This window comes from Bombina bombina, chromosome 7 (genome assembly GCF_027579735.1).
Source record: "Bombina bombina isolate aBomBom1 chromosome 7, aBomBom1.pri, whole genome shotgun sequence".
Taxonomy (NCBI): Eukaryota; Metazoa; Chordata; class Amphibia; order Anura; family Bombinatoridae; genus Bombina; species Bombina bombina.
The window spans coordinates 256,569,906-256,595,885 of record NC_069505.1 but is presented as its reverse complement, the minus strand read 5'-3'; the positions used below and the strand labels follow the sequence as shown (position 1 = coordinate 256,595,885).

General features: G+C 39.3%; 2 protein-coding genes across 4 annotated transcripts in view; one reads left to right on the top strand and one right to left on the bottom strand.

Moving 5' to 3' along the window:
* LOC128635842 (uncharacterized) overlaps window positions 1-10,210 on the bottom strand; it is a 52,997-nt gene extending 42,787 nt beyond the window's left edge. Inside the window, exon 1 of the mRNA XM_053688955.1 lies at window positions 10,036-10,210. The gene's annotated coding sequence lies outside the window, so the exon portion shown is untranslated. The remainder of the gene's footprint in view (window positions 1-10,035) is intronic.
* Window positions 10,211-22,692: 12,482 nt separating this feature from the next.
* The window catches only part of LOC128666234 (uncharacterized), a 28,334-nt gene continuing 25,046 nt past the window's right edge, over window positions 22,693-25,980 (top strand). Inside the window, exon 1 of one of the 3 annotated variants that reach the window (XM_053720705.1) lies at window positions 22,693-22,778. The gene's annotated coding sequence lies outside the window, so the exon portion shown is untranslated. Of the gene's footprint in view, window positions 22,860-25,980 lie in introns of all 3 variants that reach the window. The other 2 variants (XM_053720703.1, XM_053720704.1) reach the window with 2 other exon arrangements.

Genomic DNA, 25,980 nt, shown 5'->3' with positions numbered 1-25,980 from the left:
AGTGATTGTATCTACTTAGCTGCCAGTAACACACTCAGAGCAGTGATTGTATCTCTGTTAGCTGCTAATAACACAGACAGAGCAGTGGTTTTATCTACTTAGCTGCCAGTAACACACTCAGAGCAGTGATTGTATCTCTGTTAGCTGCTAATAACACAGACAGAGCAGTGGTTTTATCTACTTAGCTGCCAGTAACACACTCAGAGCAGTGATTGTATCTCTGTCAGCTGCTAATAACACAGACAGAGCAGTGATTGTATCTACTTAGCTGCCAGTAACACACTCAGAGCAGTGATTGTATCTCTGTTAGCTGCTAATAACACAGACAGAGTAGTGGTTTTATCTACTTAGCTGCCAGTAACACACTCAGAGCAGTGATTGTATCTCTGTTAGCTGCTAATAACACAGACAGAGTAGTGGTTTTATCTACTTAGCTGCCAGTAACACACTCAGAGCAGTGATTGTATCTCTGTTAGCTGCTAATAACACAGACAGAGCAGTGATTGTATCTACTTAGCTGCCAGTAACACACTCAGAGCAGTGATTGTATCTCTGTTAGCTGCTAATAACACAGACAGAGCAGTGGTTTTATCTACTTAGCTGCCAGTAACACACTCAGAGCAGTGATTGTATCTCTGTTAGCTGCTAATAACACAGACAGAGCAGTGGTTTTATCTACTTAGCTGCCAGTAACACACTCAGAGCAGTGATTGTATCTCTGTCAGCTGCTAATAACACAGACAGAGCAGTGATTGTATCTACTTAGCTGCCAGTAACACACTCAGAGCAGTGATTGTATCTGTTAGCTGCTAATAACACAGACAGAGCAGTGATTTTATCTACTTAGCTGCCAGTATCACACTCAGAGCAGTGATTGTATCTCTGTTAGCTGCTAATAACACAGACAGAGCAGTGATTGTATCTACTTAGCTGCCAGTAAAACACTCAGAGCAGTGATTGTATCTCTGTTAGCTGCTAATAACATGGACAGAGCAGTGGTTTTATCTACTTAGCTGCCAGTAACACACTCAGAGCAGTGATTGTATCTCTGTCAGCTGCTAATAACACAGACAGAGCAGTGATTGTATCTATTTAGCTGCCAGTAACACACTCAGAGCAGTGATTGTATCTGTTAGCTGCTAATAACACAGACAGAGCAGTGATTTTATCTACTTAGCTGCCAGTATCACACTCAGAGCAGTGATTGTATCTCTGTTAGCTGCTAATAACACAGACAGAGGAGTGGTTTTATCTACTTAGCTGCCAGTAACACACTCAGAGCAGTGATTGTATCTCTGTTAGCTGCTAATAACACAGACAGAGCAGTGATTGTATCTACTTAGCTGCCAGTAACACACCCAGAGCAGTGATTGTATCTCTGTTAGCTGCTAATAACACAGACAGAGTAGTGTTTTATCTACTTAGCTGCCAGTAACACACTCAGAGCAGTGATTGTATCTCTGTTAGCTGCTAATAACACAGACAGAGCAGTGATTGTATTTACTTAGCTGCCAGTAACACAATCAGAGCAGTGATTGTATCTGTTAGCTGCTAATAATACAGACAGAGCAGTGATTGTATCTACTTAGCTGCCAGTAACACACTCAGAGCAGTGATTGTATTTCTGTTAGCTGCTAATAACACAGACAGAGCAGTGGTTTTATCTACTTAGCTGCCAGTAACACACTCAGAGCAGTGATTGTATCTTTGTTAGCTGCTAATAACACAGACAGAGTAGTGGTTTTATCTACTTAGCTGCCAGTAACACACTCAGAGCAGTGATTGTATCTCTGTTAGCTGCTAATAACACAGACAGAGCAGTGGTTTATCTACTTAGCTGCCAGTAACACACAGTACTCTGATACAACCCCATTTCCCTATGTAATTGCTCTACCCAGAAAGTATCACTTCATTCTCTCACTGCCATATTGGTAAAGTAATGAGCCTGTAGAATTTGTTCTTAAACACAGCTTCCAGTTGAGGCCAATAATTATGCTCTGTCTGAATCGCGCCCCTCCATTTAAAGGTCATCATAGTGAATAAATGATATGCTCTTATTCATTAGAGTGTGTAATTTTATCACTATTGACCCTGCAAATCACTGCATTTAACCCCACAAAGAGGTTACATACATAAATAAAGTACTTGTTGGAAGCCATAGGGAACTCACCCAATTGAGTCTCACAGCTGTGCCAGTAGTGCTGATGCATGGCTAGGCAGTAGGTTCCACTCCTATGTGGGGGTTAAAGTGATGGAAAACTCTCCCCTTTTTAAAATCAGATATGGAATGTAAGCGCTATTTTAGATGGAGTTTAATTTATTAGCTGTAATGAAGATGCAGTATAATATGCTTTTTAATATAGATATGAAATTCAAATACTGCATTGCTCCTCTGCCCACTTCAAAAGTAACATTTTCTGTGAGCTAACAGATTGAATTGTTGTCCAATCAGCGCTCTCCCCATATGGCACTTTTGTTGTAGCTAGAGCATTGATTGGAGAGTAATTCAATCATTTAGCCGACAGGAAAATTGACTTTTGAAGTGTGTGGTGTAACGTGGGGTATTTGAATTTCATATCTATATTAATAACTAAGTTATAGCGCATCTTCATTACAGCTAATGAATAAAACCCCATCTAAAATAGCGCTTACATTCCAGATCTGATTTTAAAAAGGGGAGAGTTTACCATCATTTTAAACAAATAGATTTGTCTGGCTGAGCATGTCATTTTTTACCACTATCCATTTTTTACTACAATTTCAAAGTTTTCACTTCCCTAAAAAAGGGACAGAGAGGTGCCATGTGTTACAGATTACATATTGAGGTGTACATTTGGGAGTGGAGTGTACAGTGAGGTGCAGTGGGGTACAGATTACACAGTGAGGTGTATATTGGGGAGTAGTATGTACAGTGAGGTGCAGATTGCACAGTGAGGTGTGTATAGGGGAGTAGCATGTACAGTGAGGTGCAGATTACACAGTGAGGTGTATATTGGGGAGTAGTATGTAAAGTGAGATGCAGTGGGGTACAGATTACACAGTGAGGTGTATATTGGGGAGTAGTATGTAAAGTGAGGTGCAGTGGGGTACAGATTACACAGTGAGGTGTATATTGGGGAGTAGTATGTACAGTGAGGTGCAGTGGAGTACAGATTACACAATGAGGTGTATATTGGGGAGTAGTATGTACAGTGAGGTGCAGTGGGGTACAGATCACACAGTGAGGTGTATATTGGGGAGTAGTATGTACAGTGAGGTGCAGTGGGGTACAGATTACACAGTGAGGTGTATATTGGGGAGTAGTATGTACAGTGAGGTCTAGATTACACAGTGAGGTGTATATTGGGGAGTGGGGTATACAGTGAGGTGCAGTGGGGTACAGATTACACAGTGAGGTGTATATTGGGGAGTAGTATGTACAGTGAGGTCTAGATTACACAGTGAGGTGTATATTGGGGAGTGGGGTATACAGTGAGGTGCAGTAGGGTACAGATTACAGTGAGGTGCAGTGGGGTACAGATTACACAATAAAGTGTATATTGAGGAGTGGAGTATACAGTGAGGTGCAGTGGGATACAGATTACACAGTGAGGTGTATATTGGGGAGTGGGGTATATTGTGAGGTGCAGTGGGGTACAGATTACAGTGAGGTGCAGTGGGGTACAAATTACACAGTAAGGTGTATATTGGGGAGTGAGACAGGTGTACAATAACATGCAGTGGGGTACAGATTACACAATAAGGTGTATATTGAGGAGTGGGGTACACAGTGAGGTGCAGTGGGGTACAAATTACACAGTAAGGTGTATATTGGGCAGTGAGACAGGTGTACAGTGAGGTGCAGTAGGGTACAGATTACAGTGAGGTGCAGTGGGGTACAAATTACACAGTAAGGTGTATATTGGGGGAGTGAGACAGGTGTACAGTAACATGCAGTGGGGTACAGATTACACAATAAGGTGTATATTGAGGAGTGGGGTACACAGTGAGGTGCAGTGGGGTACAAATTACACAGTAAGGTGTATATTGGGCAGTGAGACAGGTGTACAGTGAGGTGCAGTAGGGTACAGATTACACAGTGAGGTGTATATTGGGGAGTGGGGTGTACAGTGACGTGCAGTGAGGTGCAGATTACACAGTAAGGTGTATATTGGGCAGTGAGACAGGTGTACAGTAACATGCAGTGGGGTACAGATTACACAATAAGGTGTATATTGAGGAGTGGGGTACACAGTGAGGTGCAGTGGGGTGCAGATTACACAGTGAGGTGTATATTGGGGAGTGGGGTATACAGTGATGTGCAGTTGAGTGTAGATTACACAGTGAGGTGTATATGGGGGAGTGGGGTGTACAGTGACGTGCAGTTGAGTGTAGATTACACAGTGAGGTGTATATGGGGGAGTGGGGTGTACAGTGACGTGCAGTGGAGTACAGATTACACAATGAGCTGTATTTTGAGGTGCTAGTTGCTGCAGTAAATACAGTTCTGAGCATATGGCAGTTATGAACAACACTATACAGTGCAGCACATCAGAACAATAGCAGAAGTGCAGGAATTTGCATAATACGTTAAGTAAACAGCTACTGGCCGGTCTAACAGCTCTGTTGCCAAAGTACAAACCTGCTGGATAATTTTACAGTAAACTAAATATTCAGTTGATAAGAGACAACTTATTTAATGTCTCTCGGAGCAAACACAGAATACGATTATGTGACGCCAGCATTACACCAGCGCTACCTTGTATTATCCTCAGGCCTCGTGTTTAACCCCTTGTTTGCAGGGGGACAACTGCAATATTAAACTTTCCAATTGACTTTTATTATCAAATTAGCTTTGCACTCTTGGTATCTTTTGTTGAAGAGTAAACTTAAGTAGGCTGACAGACGCTCAGGAACATGCACATGTCTTTACCTATCTATGGCAGCACTATTTACAACAATGTATAACATTGCTATAAACATTGTTACAAACACTTTTGCCAGATGACTGAAGACGTGCACGCTCCTGAACTCACATAGAATTAACAAAGGATACTTATTTGCTTCATTCTCTTAGTATCTTTTGTTGAAGGTGCAACAGTGCACTACTGGGAGCTAGCTGAACTTATCAAGTGAGCCAATGACAACAGGCATATAAGTGCAACCACCAATCAGCAGTAAACTCCCAGTAGGGCATTGCGCTCCACCTGTAATCTGGCCATTAATTTGCAAATTGTCGCTCTATAACCTCTGGCAATTAAACATACGGTCACTCCGATCCACTGTTTCCAGAGATGGAAAAAAATAAAATGACCAAAAGAAAATAATATTATTGACATGTCCAGCAAGAGAGAGATGTTTTTTCTATATAAGATGTGTATCCTTAAAATGGCGGCTCATTGGCATAAAAAATGTGAGTCAAGTGGTGCTTATGCTTAGATATAAAAAGTACAATTCAAACGAGAGCCCCTCCCACAATGCCCCTGATTACATTTACAGTGCTCACAAATAAATACATCCCAACTCACTGTTAGAGATAAATAGACATCATCTTACTGTGAATTAAATCAGGCTTATGTAGTGTTTAGTATGTCGGTCAAGGAAAAGTGCAGGACACCCCATTGCTGTGCAGACATAAGGTGTAGCAAGCTGGATCAACTGTTGCACATAATACACATATATGTTTCATTTCTCTCTAATGGAAGAGATTCTGTTTGGAACATACAACAGACACATGTATATTTTATATATATTTATACACACACACACACACACATATATATATATATATATATATATATAGATACACACTTCACACACACACATATTATATATATTTATACACACACACACATATATATATATATATATATATATATATATATATATATATATATATAGATATAGATACACACTTCACACACATACATATTATATATATTTATACACACACACACACACATATATACGTGTATATATATATATATATATATATATATAAATATATATATATATATCTAGATACACACTTCACACATACATATTATATATATTTATACACACACACATATTATATATATTTATACACACACATATTATATATATTTATACACACACACACACACACACATATAAATATAGAAAAAAAGTGAAAGAAAACAATTCTGTAGAAAATTTGAAAACTCCTTATTAAGGGTATCAGTAATTATCTCACCAATTATATGTCAACATGTTTCGACCTGATAACAGGCCTTTTTCAAGCCTTGAGAAAGGCCTGTTATCAAGTCGAAACGCGTCGACATATAATTGGTGAGATAATTACTGATACCCTTAATAAGGAGTTTTCAAATTTTCTACAGAATTGTTTTCTTTCCCTTTTTTTCTCAGGAATTTTTACGTACACCACAACAAACAATGGGATTTTAAAATACAAGTCATTACTAACAGATTACCTCCACTTTTTTATCACCTAAAACATTTTTGATCACATTTATATTTGATTTTTTCTATTTTTTCTTATTTTTTATATTTTAACAAATTTTGTATTTTTGTATTTTTGCTTTATTTTTTAATACATTTTGTATTTTTGCTTTTTGCCAATTTGGATGATTGGAGATCACATTTTTAAAGGTTTTTTTAACACAAAACAAACAAAGAATATTTTCTTCACTAAAGACTATTTATTTGGACACATCAACGCATTCACTATTTTGGATACATAGACCAGACTTATAATTTGGACTATCCTACATATTGGGATTTTCTAACTGGACTGTTTGTACACATCCTTATCTGGGACACTTACCTCAAGAAACAGTATTCAACAACTCTTTTCAAATGTTGTGGTTTTAATTAATTATTTGTTAATATAATTTCAATTTAATTTTCTAATTTATATGTACTTGCATATGACATTTATATTTATTATATGACATCTATATTTACAATATGTATTCATGGATCCATGATTTCTAATATGTTTTAATATCGTTCTAAATCTTTTTTGTGATTATTATCATTGTGTAAAATAAAATTGTAATATTGTACACTCCCACCTCTGCCTCATAGGCGCTCACTTCTTTTATCCATTTTATTGAGTGTAAGTAGATACCTACAGGGTTTTCCCTTTTCCAGGTTGTGTGGATTTTTTTTGTGTGTGTGGATTTTAAGGATCTATTGTATATAAGATTTTCTGAGAATCAGTATATTTCACTATATGGACCTTTTTTGATAATAACTCCAGCAATATTGTTGTTGGAAATGTATTCTACTGAGTGTTATTCATTTTTTACGATGTTGCATTGACTATATTATCTGTTCCATTGATACTGATTATATCGCTTATTTGAATAACATTGTATTAACTGTACTGACTATTCTGTATGCCATTTAATAAAATATAAGTAAACCTCTTAATACTGTTGATATTCTGAGTACTACTATTTATAATATTCAGGATCATAGGATTATATAGAGACACTGCATTCATGATAATTATATCTAATATCCCAGACAACTCTAGACAACTCTAGATAAATATTCTTTAATTATAGTTAATATTTTGTATCCACGCCCGCTTTGTTTTCTACTAGGGTACTAATCATAATGAGTGCTTAATATATATATCTCTATTAGTGCAATAAATATATTGTGTCTTTGTATCTTGAACACATACCATTATAATTTTTAGAATAATTTTTAATTTACATATTTTTCCATTCACATACTTAGACCAACTGGGGTGTAACCCTAAAGGGATCCGTAAATAGATACCCTAAAATTTTTACTTGTAGCCAGTTTTATGCCCCCCCCCCCCCCACGAGCTTCTATCACTCTCTCTTTCTTTTATATTATATATATATATATATATATACACACACTTCACACACATACACTTACACAATGCACACACACACACATTACACATATATATATAGATACACACTTTCCACACACACAGACACAATGCATACACAAACACATTACACACACACACATATATATATATATATATATATATATATATATAGATAGATAGATAGATAGATAGATAGATAGATACACACTTCACACACATACACAGACAGAATGCATACACACACACACACATATATATATATATATAGATACACACTTCATACACAGACACCCATGCATACACAAACACACACATACACAATGCATAAACACACAGACACTCAAAGCATGTACACTATACACACATACACAGACACACTGCATACATACACAACATTGATGCACACTTAACACAAATACACACACACACACACCACATACATACACACTAAACACCCATTCAGAAACATAGACACACATTACATATATGCATAGATACACACTTCAAACACATACCACACGCACACCACATTTATACACACTACACACACAGACACAGAAATTCTCACACACATACAAACACACTCACATACACACACTACATACATACTGATACTACATACACAATACATACATACATACACACTCCACACAATATATACATACATACACAACATACACACACTAAATACATACACACTACATACATATATACTACATACATACACAAGCACACACGCTACACACACTACATACATGCAAACATACACACACACTACACACTAGATGTGTGAACAAAAGTGCAGAATGCACATCTCTACTACACACACACACTACATACATACACACACCACATACATATACACTACACACACACACATTACATACATACATACACACTACATACACACTACACAGACACACACACACTATATACATACATACACACAGACTGTACATATACATTCATACACACACACTATATGCATACACACTACATACATACATATACACTACACACACGGTATATACATATACATACATACATACAGGGCCGGATTTACATCTCAGGTGGCTGTAGGCACAAAAACCTGAAGCGCCCCCCCCCCCCCCCAGAAAAAAAGTGGAAAAAATGAGGACTTTTTATTATTATTATTTAGGACAACTAAAAATAAATATTAGATGTAAAATTACATTTTCCCTTTTATGGAGATACACAAATACACACACCAATTGCAATATTTGTTGTAATGGAAGCTACACCAAAAATCAATATTCACTTGACTCAAATGGCCATACAATTTCTGTTATGTATAACAAAAACAAATCATGTTAAACTTTTAATGCAAAATATTCTAAAGAAAACCCTATTTAAAGGGACATAAAATGTGACAGTTTGCTGGGCATTTTATAATTGCACTAGTGCTTGCACAGAAGTGTGTTAGCCACTTGCAAAAGAGTTAAACACATAGTCAATGTCAGTTCTGAGACAGCAATACACATCTGTGCAGACCCAGATGGGCTCATAGGACATGTTTATTGACAAGCCATTAGTGTATTGCTTTTCTGGAGATGACTTTGACTATGTGCTTAACATTTTGTTGGCGTTAAACACAGTTTTGTGTAAACAATAGCAATATTACAACTAGCAACATGCAAGCTCATCACCATCAACAACCTGTGCAGCCAGTGGAAGAAAATATAAAATGTAGGTATTTTTTTCCACTACATGAAAAAAATCTTGTAAACTCTGATATTTTTGGTACAAATACACACAGATGTTACATTTATTTTGTTCTGAAATATAAATATCATATGATGTTGCTCTCAAAGGAAAACATGGAATGTTGTAGATTATATATAATCCAGGGGTCAACAAATGTGTTCAAAATTATAACTTAGAAATTCAATTTATGGGAGGGGTTTAGTTTTAATCTTTGCCCCTCTCTCCTTCATGGCTCCCTCAACTGCTGTAACATATTCCCAATGAAACACTCGACTTTGTAGGCACCTGGCAGCACAATTCTTACTAAAATAAATGCCCTCATAAAAAAAAATAAAAAATATTTTTTTTATTACTGACAGGCAGGCACCCCTCACTGCAAGGCGCCTGTAGGCACGTGCCTACTGTGCCTAATGGGAAATCCGGCCCTGCATACATACATACAGACACACTATACACAAAATAATGTTAATCACCTGGAGCTCTGAAGCTTTTGCAGGTATACTTTGTTTCATATTCTGCACGTCGTTCTCTGTGTGTTTCGCTCTGTTCTGTTAACTCCAATACAACAGCAACTCTTGTGATTGTGTGTTGGTCTCCTGGGAAGGGCAGTCACGCAGTATAACACGGCCCTTTCAGGTGTGAGCACATTAGCTGTCTGTACTTATGATAGCTTGTCACTGGGAAGGCATTGCCTCAGCTTAAACAAAAAGGTGAAACGGTTTCATATTTGCAGTACAGATAATATGCAAATAAAATGTGTAAGAATAAAGGCTGTGTACACTGTTCAAACAGAGGTGGTTCCTTCTGACGCCAGTACAAGAAACAGCAGTTTACCTGTAACAAACTAAATGTAGCACACACAGGTCATCATCTGAATTTACTGGATGCTCTCTGAAATGCATCTATGTTATCAAGTACTTGTCTCCTCAGTGAAAAACTTATACACCCTAATGATTACATTTATATACAGATGTAAAAAATGTGACAGCATTTCATACATTTAAAAAATGTCTCGTTTTACATGAAACAAAGAAAAAAAAATAATATTCTTTGGTTGCCCAGCAAAAGTGTGTGTGTGTCTGTATGAGTATATGCATGTGAATCTGTGTGAGTATGTGCATGTGAATCTGTGTGAGTATGTGCATGTGAATCTGTGTGAGTATGTGTATGTGAATCTGTGTGAGTATGTGCATGTGAATCTGTGCAAGTATGTGTATGTGAATCTGTGTGAGTATGTGTATGTGAATCTGTGTGAGTATGTGCATGTAAATCTGTGTGAGTATGTGCATGTGTGTCTGTGTGAGTATGTGCATGCGTGTCTGTGTGAGTATGTGCATGTAACTCTGTGTGAGTAAGAGCATGTGTATCTGTGTGAGTATGTGCATGTGTATCTGTGTGAGTATGTGCATGTGAATCTGTGTGAGTATGTGCATGCGTATCTGTGTGAGTATGTGCATGCGTATCTGTGTGAGTATGTGCATGCGTGTCTGTGTGAGTATGTGCATGCATATCTGTGTGTGTATGTGCATGCATATCTGTGTGTGTATGTGCATGTGTTTCTGTGTGAGTATGTGCATGCGTATCTGTGTGAGTATGTGCATGCGTGTCTGTGTGAGTATGTGCATACATGTCTGTGTGAGTATGTGCATGCATGTCTGTGTGAGTATGTGCATGCGTGTCTGTGTGAGTATGTGCATGCGTGTCTGTCTGAGTATGTGCATTCGTATCTGTGTGAGTATGTGCATGTGTAGCTGTGTGAGTATGTGCATGCGTAGCTGTGTGAGTATGTGCATGCGTATCTGTGTGAGTATGTGCATGCGTGTCTGTGTGAGTATGTGCATGTGTATCTGTGTGAGTATGTGCATGAGTATCTGTGTAAATATGTGCATGGGAATCTGTGTGAGTATGTGCATGTGTATCTGTGTGAGTATGTGCATGTGTATTTGTGTAAGTATGTGCACATGTGCATGCGTGTCTGTGTGAGTATGTGCATGTGTGTCTGTGTGAGTATGTGCATGTGTATCTGTGTGAGTATGTGCATGCGTGTCTGTGTGAGTATGTGCATGTGTATCTGTGTGAGTATGTGCACATGTGCATGCGTGTCTGTGTGAGTATGTGCATGCGTGTCTGTGTGAGTATGTGCATGTGTATCTGTGTGTGTATGTGTATCTGTGTGAGTATGTGCATGTGAATCTGTGTGAGTATGTGCATGCGTGTCTGTGTGAGTATGTGCATGTGAATCTGTGTGAGTATGTGCATGCGTGTCTGTGTGAGTATGTGCATGTGCATCTGTGTGAGTTTGTGCATGCGTGTCTGTGTGAGTATGTGCATGTGTATCTGTGTGAGTATGTGCACACGTGCATGCTTCTCTGTGTGAGTGTGTGTCTGTATGAGTATGTGCATGTGTGTCTGTGTGAATATGTGCATGTGTAGCTGTGTGAATATGTGCATGCATAGCTGTGTGAGTATGTGCATGTGTATCTGTGTGAGTATGTGCATGCGTATCTGTGTGAGTATGTGCATGCGTGTCTGTGTGAGTATGTGCATGTGTATCTGTGTGAGTATGTGCATGCGTATCTGTGTGAGTATGTGCATGCGTGTCTGTGTGAGTATGTGCATGTGTATCTGTGTGAGTATGTGCATGAGCATCTGTGTGAGTATGTGCATGAGCATCTGTGTGAGTATGTGCATGCGTGTCTGTATGAGTATGTGCATGTGTATTTGTGTAAGTATGTGCATGCGTGTCTGTGAGAGTATGTGCATGTGTATCTGTGTGAGTATGTGCATGTGTATCTGTGTGAGTATGTGCATGCATGTCTGTGTGAGTATGTGTGTGCATGTCTGTGTGAGTATGTGTGTGCGTGTCTGTGTGAGTATGTGTGTGCATGTCTGTGTGAGTGTGTGCATGCGTGTCTGTGTGAGTGTGTGCATGCGTGTCTGTGTGAGCATGTGCATGTGTATCTGTGTGAGTATGTGTATGCATGTCTGTGTGAATATGTGCATGTGTATCTGTGTGAGTATGTGCACACGTGCATGCGTGTCTGTGTGAGTGTGTGCATGCGTCTCTGTGTAAGTATGTGCACATGTGCATGCGTGTCTGTGTTAGTATTTGCATGTGTATCTGTGTGAGTATGTGCAGGCGTCAGAACGAGATATATGTTCTTTCCCTTTCATGAAAGGATTTGTATTTAGAATTTGTGCTGATTTAGGGCGAGATTACATAAGCGGCGCAAGCTTCAGCGCAACTGCTGAAACCTGCGCCACCTGTAATTTCACCTCACATATCGGGGTATTACATAAACCCCACCAGCAGTTCATAAAGTGCCGTAAATCAGATGAACTAGCGATGTCCAGAAATGAGTGTAAATACAAATTTCTGGAGTCGCCAGTAACTTACGGCACTTTAAAAATGTAAAATCTCCTCCCAAAAATAAACCCGACATGTAAAACCCCTGTATCCGCCATCACCCCATATCACAACTAATAATAAATGTATTAACCCCTAAACCAACAACCCTCCCAAAACGCAATATGCTTAATTAAACTATTAACCCCTAATATGCCATTCACCCACATCACAATCTACCTAATAAAAGTATTAACCCCTAAATCCGCCAACCCCAACATCGCAACCTAATAAATGTTATTATTAACCCCTAATCCGCCATTCATCCACATTGCAAAGTCCTCATTAAAACTATTAACCCCTTATCTGCCATTAACCCACATCGCAAAGTACCTATTAAACTATTAACCCCTAATCCGCCATTAACCCACATCGCAACAAACCTTATAAATCTATTAACCCTGAATCCGCAAAAGCTACACAACACAATAATCCTAATAAAACTATTAACCCCTAAACCGCCAAAACCACCCAATGCAAATAAATAATTAAATTACTAAGACCCCTAACCTAACACCCCCTAAATTAACCCCAATTACCTAAATTAAAAAATACTAAGTTACAAACAATTATAATAAAAAAGCTAACAATACTTAAAAAAATAAAAAATTAAATTAATCTAAGATTAGAAAAAATAAAAAATTCTAACATTACATAAAATAATAAACCAAATTATCAAAAATAAAAAAATTAAACCTAATTTAAATAAATAAAAAAAGCCCCCCAAAATAAAAACACCCCCTAATCTAATGCTAAACTACCAATAGCCCTTAAAAGGGCATTCATCTTTTTTCTAAAGGCCCATTAAAACCCAAATCTAAATCTAACCCCCAGAAAGGTACTCACGGTTACTGAAGTCAGGCGCTCAAGTCTTCTTCCAAGCGGCGATATCTTCTTCTTCCAGGAACAAGCCGGCACGGAGCGGAGGGCGGAACTGAAGACCGGCGATGACAGAACTGAAGACCGGCGATCGCGGAGCCATAGTGCGTGGAGATTCTCTTTGTATGATCACCGACGCACACTGAAGATTTAATTCAAGGTACAGTATCAGTATCCTAGTTCCAAACCATCCATCTATACCTATTTTTCACTATTTGCCAAAAACACACAAAAGTATCACTTCTCCCCCTTATTTGAGCCTCTGTCGGATTGGATTGATTCAATTTTACAACCTTTAGTGGTCAAATTAAGTAGTTACTTTAGAGATTCTTCACATTTGATTAACATTTTACAGTGTGTAAAGTGGAGGAGAGGTTATCGTTGAATTGTGGCTGATGTGGCATTTTTATATTCCTGTATACCTCATTCTATGGGCATCAGGGCTATTAGATATTTCTTAGACTTGGATACTTGTTTTTCTGAAGAGACTAAAATATTGCTTTGTGAAATAGTTGAGTTCTTATTACAGCACAATTTTTGCATGTTTGACAATGAATTCTACCTTCAAGTTTGCGGCACCGCGATGAGTGCAAAATTTCCACCATCCTTCGCCAATCTATACGTAGGTTGGTGGGAGAACAATGTTATTTTTAGCGGTGAAAATCCATATGTCATGTACATGAGATATATTGACGACTTGATATTTATAGTGGATGAATCAGTCAATGAGAAAGAATTTGTTGAATTTCTGAATGACAATAATTTAAATTGAAGGTTTGTTGGGGAATGTAGAGATGATACAATTAATTTTCTTGATCTCACATTAACAGGTATGAATGATACAGGCATTATAGTAACAGACACTTTTCAAAAACCTACTGCAGGTAATGTCATCCACCACATTTACTGAGATCAATACCTAGGGCACAATTTTTGCGAATTAGGAGAAATACAAACTCAGATGATCTTTTTGAAAAACAGGCAACATCACTGAAAAAGAGACTTAGCGAAAGGGGTTATAATGAAAAACTTCTAAATACCAGCTTTGAACAAGTAAGCAGTAATACACAGCAGAGTCTAATGTCTAAAACTATAAAAAGCAATAAGGAATTCAATGATTCTGTCGTGGTCTTTTCAACAGAATACTCTAATCAGTTTAATCAGGTCTGTGGTATCCTAAAGAGGAACCTACATATTTTAAAACAAGATGAGGTCTTGTGTGAGATAGCTGATAATTGTAAATTTGTCTCGAGAAAGGCACCAACTCTATCCAACAGATTATCACCAAGCTTAGGCCTAGATTTGGAGTTTTGTCGGTAACGACCCGCGTAGCTAACGCCGGCTTTTTTCTGGCCGCACCATAAAAATAACTCTGGTATTGAGAGTCCACATAAAGGCTGCGTTAGGCTCCAAAAAAGGAGCGTAGAGCATTTTTAACGCGGCTTCAACTCTCAATACCAGAGTTGCTTACGCAAGCGGCCAGCCTAAAAAACGTGCTCGTGCACGATTCTCCCATAGAAAACAATGGGGCTGTTTGAGCTGAAAAAAAACCTAACACCTGCAAAAAAGCCGCGTTCAGCTCCTAACGCAGCCCCATTGTTTGCTATGGGGAAACACTTCCTACGTCTGCACCTAACACCCTAACATGTACCCCGAGTCTAAACACCCCTAACCTTACACTTATTAACCCCTAATCTGCCGCCCCCGCTATCGCTGACCCCTGCATATTATTATTAACCCCTAATCTGCCGCTCCGTAAACCGCCGCTACTTACATTATCCCTATGTACCCCTAATCTGCTGCCCTAACATCGCCGACCCCTATATTATATTTATTAACCCCTAATCTGCCCCCCACAATGTTGCTTCCACCTGCCTACACTTATTAACCCCTAATCTGCCGAGCGGACCTGAGCGCTACTATAATAAAGTTATTAACCCCTAATCCGCCTCACTAACCCTATAATAAATAGTATTAACCCCTAATCTGCCCTCCCTAACATCGCCGACACCTAACTTCAATTATTAACCCCTAATCTGCCGACCGGAGCTCACCGCTATTCTAATAAATGTATTAACCCCTAAAGCTAAGTCTAACCCTAACACTAACACCCCCCTAATTAAATATAATTTACATCTAACGAAATTAACTCTTATTAAATAAATTATTCCTATTTAAAGCTAAATACTTACCTGTAAAATAAATCCTAATATAGCTACAATATAAATTATAATTACATTGTAGCTATTTTAGGATTAATATTTATTTTACAGGCAACTTTGTAATTATTTTAACCAGGTACAATAGCTATTAAATAGTTAAGAACTATTTAATAGTTACCTAGTTAAAATAATTACAAAATTACCTGTCAAATAAATCCTAACCTAAGTTACAATTAAACCTAACACTATACTATCATTAAATTAATTAAATAAAATACCTACAATTACCTACAATTAAACCTAACACTACACTATCAATACATTAATTAAATACAATATCTACAAATAACTACAATGAAATAAACTAACTAAAGTACAAAAAATAAAAAAGAACTAAGTTACAAAAAATAAAAAAATATCTACAAACATAAGAAAAATATTACAACAATTTTAAACTAATTACACCTACTCTAAGCCCCCTAATAAAACAACAAAGCCCCCCAAAATAAAAAAAGCCCTACCCTATTCTAAATTACTAAAGTTCAAAGCTCTTTTACCTTACCAGCCCTGAACAGGGCCCTTTGCGGGGCATGCCCCAAGAAGTTCAGCTCTTTTGCCTGTAAAAAAAACATACAATACCCCCCCCCAACATTACAACCCACCACCCACATACCCCTAATCTAACCCAAACCCCCCTTAAATAAACCTAACACTAAGCCCCTGAAGAGCTTCCTACCTTGTCTTCACCATACCAGGTTCACCGATCGGTCCTGTAGAGCTCCTCCGATGTCCTGATCCAAGCCCAAGCGGGGGGCTGAAGATGTCCATGATCCGGTAGAAGTCTTCATCCAAGCGGGGCAGAAGAGGTCTTCCATCCGATTGAAGTCTTCATCCAGGCGGCATCTTCTATCGACATCCATCTGGAACGGAGCTGCAGCATCCTGAAGACCTCCGACGCGGAACATCCATCCTCGCCGAGGACTGAACGACGAATGACGGTTCCTTTAAATGACGTCATCCAAGATGGCGTCCCTCGAATTCCGATTGGCTGATAGGATTCTATCAGCCAATCGGAATTAAGGTAGGAATATTCTGATTGGCTGATGGAATCAGCCAATCAGAATCAAGTTCAATCCGATTGGCTGATCCAATCAGCCAATCAGATTGAGCTCGCATTCTATTGGCTGTTCCGATCAGCCAATAGAATGCGAGCTAAATCTGATTGGCTGATTCCATCAGCCAATCAGAATATTCCTACCTTAATTCCGATTGGCTTTGTTGCTTTATTAGGGGGCTTAGAGTAGGTGTAATTAGTTTAAAATTGTTGTAATATTTTTCTTATGTTTGTAGATATTTTTTATTTTTTGTAACTTAGTTCTTTTTTATTTTTTGTACTTTAGTTAGTTTATTTCATTGTAGTTATTTGTAGGTATTGTATTTAATTAATGTATTGATAGTGTAGTGTTAGGTTTAATTGTAGGTAATTGTAGGTATTTTATTTAATTAATTTAATGATAGTATAGTGTTAGGTTTAATTGTAACTTAGGTTAGGATTTATTTGACAGGTAATTTTGTAATTATTTTAACTAGGTAACTATTAAATAGTTCTTAACTATATAATAGCTATTGTACCTGTTTAAAATAATTACAAAGTTGCCTGTAAAATAAATATTAATCCTAAAATAGCTACAATGTAATTATAATTTATATTGTAGGTATATTAGGATTTATTTTACAGGTAAGTATTTAGCTTTAAATAGGAATAATTTATTTAATAAGAGTTAATTAATTTCGTTAGATGTAAATTATATTTAACTTAGGGGGGTGTTAGTGTTAGGGTTAGACTTAGCTTTAGGGGTTAATACATTTATTAGAATAGCGGTGAGCTCCGGTCGGCAGATTAGGGGTTAATAATTGAAGTTAGGTGTTGACGATGTTAGGGAGGGCAGATTAGGGGTTAATACTATTTATTATAGGGTTAGTGAGGTGGATTAGGGGTTAATAACTTTATTATAGTAGCGCTCAGGTCCGCTCGGCAGATTAGGGGTTAATAAGTGTAGGCAGGTGGAGGCGACATTGTGGGGGGCAGGTTAGGGGTTACTAAATATAATATAGGGGTCGGCGGTGTTAGGGGCAGCAGATTAGGGGTACATAAGGATAATGTAGGTGGCGGTCGGCAGATTAGGGGTTAAAAAAATGTAATCGAGTGGCGGCGATGTGGGGGGACCTCGGTTTAGGGGTACATAGGTAGTTTATGGGTGTTAGTGTACTTTAGAGCACAGTAGTTAAGAGCTTTATAAACCGGCGTTAGCCCAGAAAGCTCTTAACTACTGACTTTTTTCCTGCGGCTGGAGTTTTGTCGTTAGATGTCTAACGCTCACTACGGACACGACTCTAAATACCGGAGTTAGAAAGATACCATTGTAAAGATAGGATACGCAATTTACGTAAGGGGATCTGCGGTATGGAAAAGTCGCGGCTGAAAAGTGAGCGTTAGACCCTATTTTGAGTGACTCCAAATACCGGAGGTAGCCTAAAACCAGCGTTAGGAGCCTCTAACGCTGGTTTTCACGGCTAACGCCAAACTCCAAATCTAGGCCTTAGTATGCTCTAAGAAAAAAGAAAGAGATACTTGGTTACATAGAAAGGGTACCTTTAGATGTGGGACAGGACCATGTTTAACTTATAATATCATTGGTGCAGGGGCTACCTTTACCAGTTTTATCACACAGGAGAGTTTTGACATCAAGTTTTATGCAAACTGTAGGAGCGAGTATGTTGTGTACCTTTTGGAGTGCAATTTGTGCAAAATGCAGTATACAGGTCAGACTAGCAGGGAATTAAGATCCCGCATGAGAGAACATATAAATGACACAAAAACTTTAATAAGGATTCGGCAGTTGCCAGACATCATTTTACAATGCATATGACTAACAAGTTTAATATGAAAGTCATAGACATAGTAAATAGACCAATAAGAGGAGGAGATAGAAACAAATTGTTATCAAAACAGGAGATGTTCTGGATATATAAGTTAAGAACTATCACTCCTGAAGGCCTAAACAAAGAATGGGACATGAGTCTATTTATAGGTTAATGCTAACGTAGATTTTTGATTTTTTGATTTTTTAATCAACTCTAATAGAATTCATTGTAGTTCCTTAGTAACACTGTTAGGTCTTATGTTTCATTTCCTAAGTATGATTTTTTCAATATGCATGCACAGCACATGTGCAACATTAACATTAATATTAACAATGCTGTTTGTTTTCTGCCACTGGTTAATGTTGGGTCACTATTTATCACACAGCCTCAAATTAAAAATTGTGGCATTTGTAAGGAATGATTTTACAACTGTATGAGGTTTGTCCATTCTCATATAATAATAGGTATCTTTTTTGGCACTATACTTTAAGCAAGTTCATCCTCAAAACAAACATCTTAAATTGATATTTATCTAAGGTTGACATATAAAGATACAATGTGTTCATGACTATGTTCAGCATAATCATATTGTGCAGAAAAAAACCTTCTCTTTATAAGGTAGCAGGTTATTAATAATAATAATAATAGCACCATTTATGCATACGTACTAGGTCAGACCAATTGTTTATATTTGTTTCAATCAGAAGCTTGTAAGAAATGTATTATATACGGTGAGCGTATTACTGAGAATTTGCTCTTGTCGATCACTCTTATTATATATCTCATTATTATCATTATTATTATTTGCTTTTTTGTCAAGACACATATATTTCTAAGCAAATAGTTTATACTAATGTCACAGATATAAGTACACAAAAACAACTGTGAATATTATCATCCATTATCATTTATTTTAAAATGTTTTCAAATGTCTATTCGCAATGGTAATATACTGTAATATATTTACACAAATACATGTATCTTTGTTTTTTGATGCTTTACAAACTGTTTCCATATCATTACACAATGATGTTCATGTGAACATGTTTTTATTCTGTTTGTATTTTACATATTCTTTCTGGGTTTCCGATTGGTTACTTTGCCTTTAAATAGGTAATGTCCAGTTGTAACACCCATCCCTATGATTAAGTGCCCGTTTGCGGCATGAAACGCGTAAGGGGTTAATCCGCTGTTCTATGCCTCTATTTTTAACCATGTTTGAATAAACCGATGTTTTATATTTACATGTGCCTCACGAGTGCTGTGACTTTTGTGCCTTGTGAAATTTTGCGGCTTACGCTCAGCCGCGCTTCATTAGCACCTCACGGGGCTGTGTTTGCAACTCCTTCACAGCTGGGCAGTATACGGCTCTCCTCATCACGTCAGGATCTGCAGCGGCCTTGCTTGTACAGTTAATTCAAGGTACACATTTAAATATGGGATCAGGGTTTTAATGGGCCTTTGAAAAAGAGCGGAATGCCCTTTTTAAGGGCAGTAAAAGAGCTGAATGCCCTTTAAAGGGCAATGCCCATACAAATGCCCCTTTAGGGGCAATGGGTAGCTTAGGATTTTTAGTGTTATTTTTTTTATTTTGGGGGTTTGGTGGGTGGGGGTTTTTACTGTTAGAGGGGGACGTAGTATTTTTCAAGGTAAAAGAGCTGTTTGATTTCGGGCAATGCCCTACAAAAGGCCCTTTTAAGGGCTATTGGTAGTTAAGCATTAGATTAGGGGGCTTTTTTATTTTCATAGGTATTAGGTTTATTTATTTTTATTTTTGATAATTTGGTTTATTATTTTATGCAATGTTAGAATTTTTTATTTTTTTATTTATAAGTAATGTTAGCTTTTTTATTTTAATTGTTTGTAACTTAGTATTTTTTAATTTAGGTAATTGGGGTTAATTTAGGGGGTGTTATGTTAAGGGTTGTTAGGTTAGGGGTCTTAGTAATGTAATTAGTTATTTGTGTTGTGTGGGTTTGGCGGTTTAGGGGTTAATAGTTTTATTAGAATTATTGACTTGTTTGGGTTTGGTGGATTAGGATTTAATAGGTTAATTGAGTTTATTGCGTTGGTGGGGATGGCGGTTTAGGGGTTAATAGTTGTTATAGGTACTTTGCAATATGGGTGAATGGCAGATTAGGGGTTAATAGTTTATTAAGGTATATTGCATTGTGGGGTGATGGCGGTTTAGGGGTTAATCACTTTATTAGATATATAGCGTTGTGGGGGTTGGCAGATTAGGGGTTATTAGGTTAATTAGATGTTTTGAGATGTGGGGGTTGGCAGATTAGGGGTTAATATAGTTTATTAGTTATTGCGGTGGGGTGATGACGGTTGACAGGTATATAGATATTGTGCATGCGTTAGGTGCTTGTTACTTTTTTCAGGGGGTTATGGTGCTCACATACTCAGCACAAGTCTTGCTGCACCTGCCTATGTGTGGCAAGGTGAAAATAAAGTAAAATTTCTCCATTTTCGCCGCGTAAGTCCTTGTGCTGAATATGTGATACCGATTTGCGACGCAGTTCTATGTTAGCTTATGGGAGTAAAAATTGCAGGCGAAAGGTGAAATATTAGCGCCACATTTATATGTGGCGCTGTATATGTGATACCAAAACCGGCATTGTCGGCTTTTGCGGGTGATGCCGCATATGTAATCTTGCCCTTTGATTTCATATATATAATATAATACAGTATATTCATTTTAAAGCAAGGACAGTAATAGTTTTATCTTAGCAATATTTTTATTAGTGGCTTTCATTGCAAATAAACTACTTTCCCACACGCATGAATATTAATAATTTTCACTTTCCTTCTTTTATTTGGTATGGAAGAAAGTTCGGATTCGGTATTTGGATTCGGTATGCGTTTGCTAAGTGATATGGCCGCAGGCTGCAGTATTCAGCTAGTTTCAGAGCTGGATATATCAGTGTGTAAGTGCAACACACAAACAAATGCTAAAACATTCTCCTGCGCCTATTTTTACCACCTCCTGAACATTTATGAAATATCCTGAGTTTACAACATGGGAAATCTGGTCACCTTACCGCTATCCACCTGTGACCCATCTGCCTCCCAACACAGACCCTTTATTAAAAAGCATACCTAGGTAGGCTCAGAAGCTGCAATGTATTACTTGGAGCTAGCTGCTGACTGGTTGCTGTGTGTTCAGCTAGCTCCCAGTAGTGCATTGTTGCTTCTTCAACAACAGATACCAAGAGAATGAAGGAATAAAGGAAATTTGATCATATAAGTAAATTTGAAACTTGTTTAAAATGGTATGCTCTATCTGAATCATAAAATAAACATTTAGGGTTTCATGTCCCTTTAACCCTTTGATAACAGGGTTAATTTGTCTACATCGGAAAAACGTTCCGATGTAAACAAATTGAAATCCTGCGATTGTGCACACGATCGCAAGATTTCAATGATAGGATCGGGTCAGGGGGGTGTCCCTGAGACGCTATGCACGCCATCCAGACCGCGATCATATCGTGGAAGCGCCGTTTGCTTTAGGACAGCCAATGGTTATGATGTTCTATTTCGTCCTAACTGCACTAAAGCCCGGTGTGATTATGACTGAATAGAATGGCATAACGGCAATAAAAGGTTAAACGTCTATTCAATATATTAGTTTGCACTGATACATTTACACCTGCTTACAAACAAATGGATCTTGCATGTTTCATATGTGTCAATAAAGTTTGTTTAAAAAAAAAAAAAAGAACTGCATCACTCCCCTCTTCTTTGTTCAGAGACAGACAAGGAAGCGCAGAGCCGGAAGTGAGAAATGGCAGATGTCACCTAGCAACAAATACTGTGCTTTTTGGGAGCTGTAAACCAGGTTGGGTCTCTACCTTAGGGATTATGAAGGGTTAATGTGTCTGGGAATTTGTCTTTAAAGCCTTCAGTAGCTCAGTGCCAGGTGAGATGGCAGCACTGGTAGGGAAGGGGTTAATCGCAGATACATTGTAACAATTGTAGCTATAACAGAAGCTAAAGCTGCTAGACTTGTACTGAATGAGATACTTTGTTACTGGTAGGGTCACATTAATGTGTTTGTTATTATTGTATCAGAAATGATAAGCTAAATAAAGTGTGACAAATAGTAACCACTGAGTCCCCAGCATAAGATATCAACTGAGATCTGCTTATTTGTATCTCACCTCACCCTGTTATAGGTCTCTAGACACTTCTTCCATTCTCCAGAAATTAGTCACAGTAGTGCAATTAGGGTTACCACCTCGGCCATGTTTTCCTGGACACTTATGAGTTATACACGCTGCAGGATGTGCAGGGAGGAACATGCATTGTGCTGTCCAGAGTCACTATTCATGTGCTGTCCAGGAGTGCAATTCATGTTCCCTCTGCACACCCTGCAACATGTGTAACTCATAAGTATCCAGGAAAACATGGCCGAGGTGGCAACCCTAAGTGTAATGTTTGTCAGCTGAGTCTTATGATATAAATGATTCCACTTCCTTTTTTTTAGCCTTTGCAAATAGTGCTGTTATGTGTTTACCTTTAAATACAAATATTGCAGCAAGTCTCCTGTGCACATGCAAAAGGTATTACTAAGAGTATTATTATTATCAGTTATTTGTAGAGCACCAACAGATTCCGCAGAGCTATAAACATAGATGTGGTATACAGGGTAACATTTATAGGGACAACTGGGTAGAGGGTACTAAGATGCATGTACATATTGTTAAACCATACATGCATTTTGCTGCTTGTATATTTGTATAAATTAGTTTGTATCTGTGCATAAAACCACATAACTGTTTCTTTTTTTGTGTAGTAAAACAAAACATACAAAGGTTAGTGCTGTTGCATTTGCAAGTTTGTAGCTTGAAAACTGTATGAAATATTAATAGTGTCTAATTATATTTAATAATGTGTAATAATTTGTATCTTTGTTTGACATCCAGAACTTTTATTAATTTATTCTTACAGGTTTTATGTAGTTCTATGCAACTGTTGTTTCTTGGTGCACAGATAGTGAATCACTCTATACAACACGTGTAAATACAAGTTCTGCGTGTGCCGCATGTTGCGTTTCTTTAGCCCACTGCATACAATAAAGTTCTTCAGCAGCAGAATTGTTTGGACAAGCAGGGGCAGACTGAGACCAACCTGGGCAAGAAATAGGGAGGGACCCACTACTACCTGCCCATCCTTCTCACTCACCCTGCCTCCCTAGGGCCCCCACGCTCCAGTGTCCTGCAACAGACCCCCCTTATAGGCACAGGGCCGCATGCTCCAGTGTCCTGCAACAGACCCCCCTTATAGGCACAGGGCCCGCACGCTCCAGTGTCCTGCAACAGACCCCCATATAGGCACAGAGCTCCCACGCTCTACTGTCTTGCAACAGACCCCCCTTATAAGTACAGAGCTCCCATGCTTCAGTGTCCTGCAACAGACCCTCCTTATAGGCACAGGGCCCCCCACACTCCAGTGTCCTGCAACAGACCCTCCTTATAGGCACAGATTTCCCACGCTCCAGTGTCCTGCAACAGACCCCCCTTATAGGCACAGAGCTCCCACGCTCTACTGTCTTGCAACAGACCCCCCTTATAAGTACAGAGCTCCCATGCTTCAGTGTCCTGCAACAGACCCTCCTTATAGGCACAGGGCCCCCCACACTCCAGTGTCCTGCAACAGACCCTCCTTATACGCACAGATTTCCCACGCTCCAGTGTCCTGCAACAGACCCTCCTTATAGGCACAGATTTCCCACGCTCCAGTGTCCTGCAACAGACCCCCCTTATAGGCACAGAGCTCCCACGCTCTACTGTCTTGCAACAGACCCCCCTTATAAGCACAGAGCTCACATGCTTCAGTGTCCTGCAACAGACCCTCCTTATAGGCACAGGGCCCCCCTCACTCCAGTGTCCTGCAACAGACCCTCCTTATAGGCACAGAGCTCCCACGCTCCAGTGTCCTGCAACAGACCCCCTTATAGGCACAGAGTTCTCACGCTCCAGTTTCCTGCAACAGACCCTCCTTATAGGCACTGGACCCCCACGCTCCAGTGCCCTGCAACAGACCCCCCTTATAGGCACAGAGCTCCCACGCTCCAGTGTCCTGCAACAGACCCCCCTTATAGGCACAAGGCCCCCACGCTCCAGTGTCTTGCAACAGACCCCCCTTATAGGCACTGGGCCCCCCACGATCCAGTGTCCTGCAACAGACCCCCCTTATAGGCACAAGGCCCCCACACTCCAGTGTCCTGCAACAGATCCCCCTTATGGGCACAGAGCTCCCACGCTCCAGTGTCCTGCAACAGACCCTCCTTATAGGCACAGGGCCCCCATGCTGTACTGTCTTGCAACAGACCCTCCTTATAGGCACAGAGCTCCCATGCTCCAGTGTCCTGCAACAGACCCCCCTTATAGGCACAAGGCCGCCACGCTCCAGTGTCCTGCAACAGATCCACCTTATAGGCACAGAGCTCCCACGCTCCAGTGTCCTGCAACAGACCCTCCTTATAGGCACAGGGCCCCCACGCTCCAGTGTCCTGCAACAGATCCCCCTTATAGGCACAGGGCTCCCACGCTCCAGTGTCCTGCAACAGATCCCCCTTATGGGCACAGAGCTCCCACGCTTCAGTGTCCTGCAACAGACCCTCTTTATAGTCACAGAGCTCCCATGCTCCAGTGTCCTGCAACAGACCCCCCTTATAGGCACAAGGCCGCCACGCTCCAGTGTCCTGCAACAGACCCTCCTTATAGGCACAGGGCCCCCACGCTCCAGTGTCCTGCAACAGACCCCCCTTATAGGCACAGGGCCCTCAGGCTCCAGTGTCCTGCAACAGACCCTCCTTATAGGCACAGGGCCCGCATGCTCCAGTGTCCTGCAACAGACCCCCCTTATAGGCACAGGGCCCTCATGTTCCAGTGTCCTGCAATAGACCCCCCTTATAGCCACAGGGCCCTCAGGCTCCAGTGTCCTGCAACAGACCCCCCTTATAGAGCTCCCACGCTCTACTGTCTTGCAACAGACCCCCCTTATAAGCACAGAGCTCCTATGCTTCAGTGTCCTGC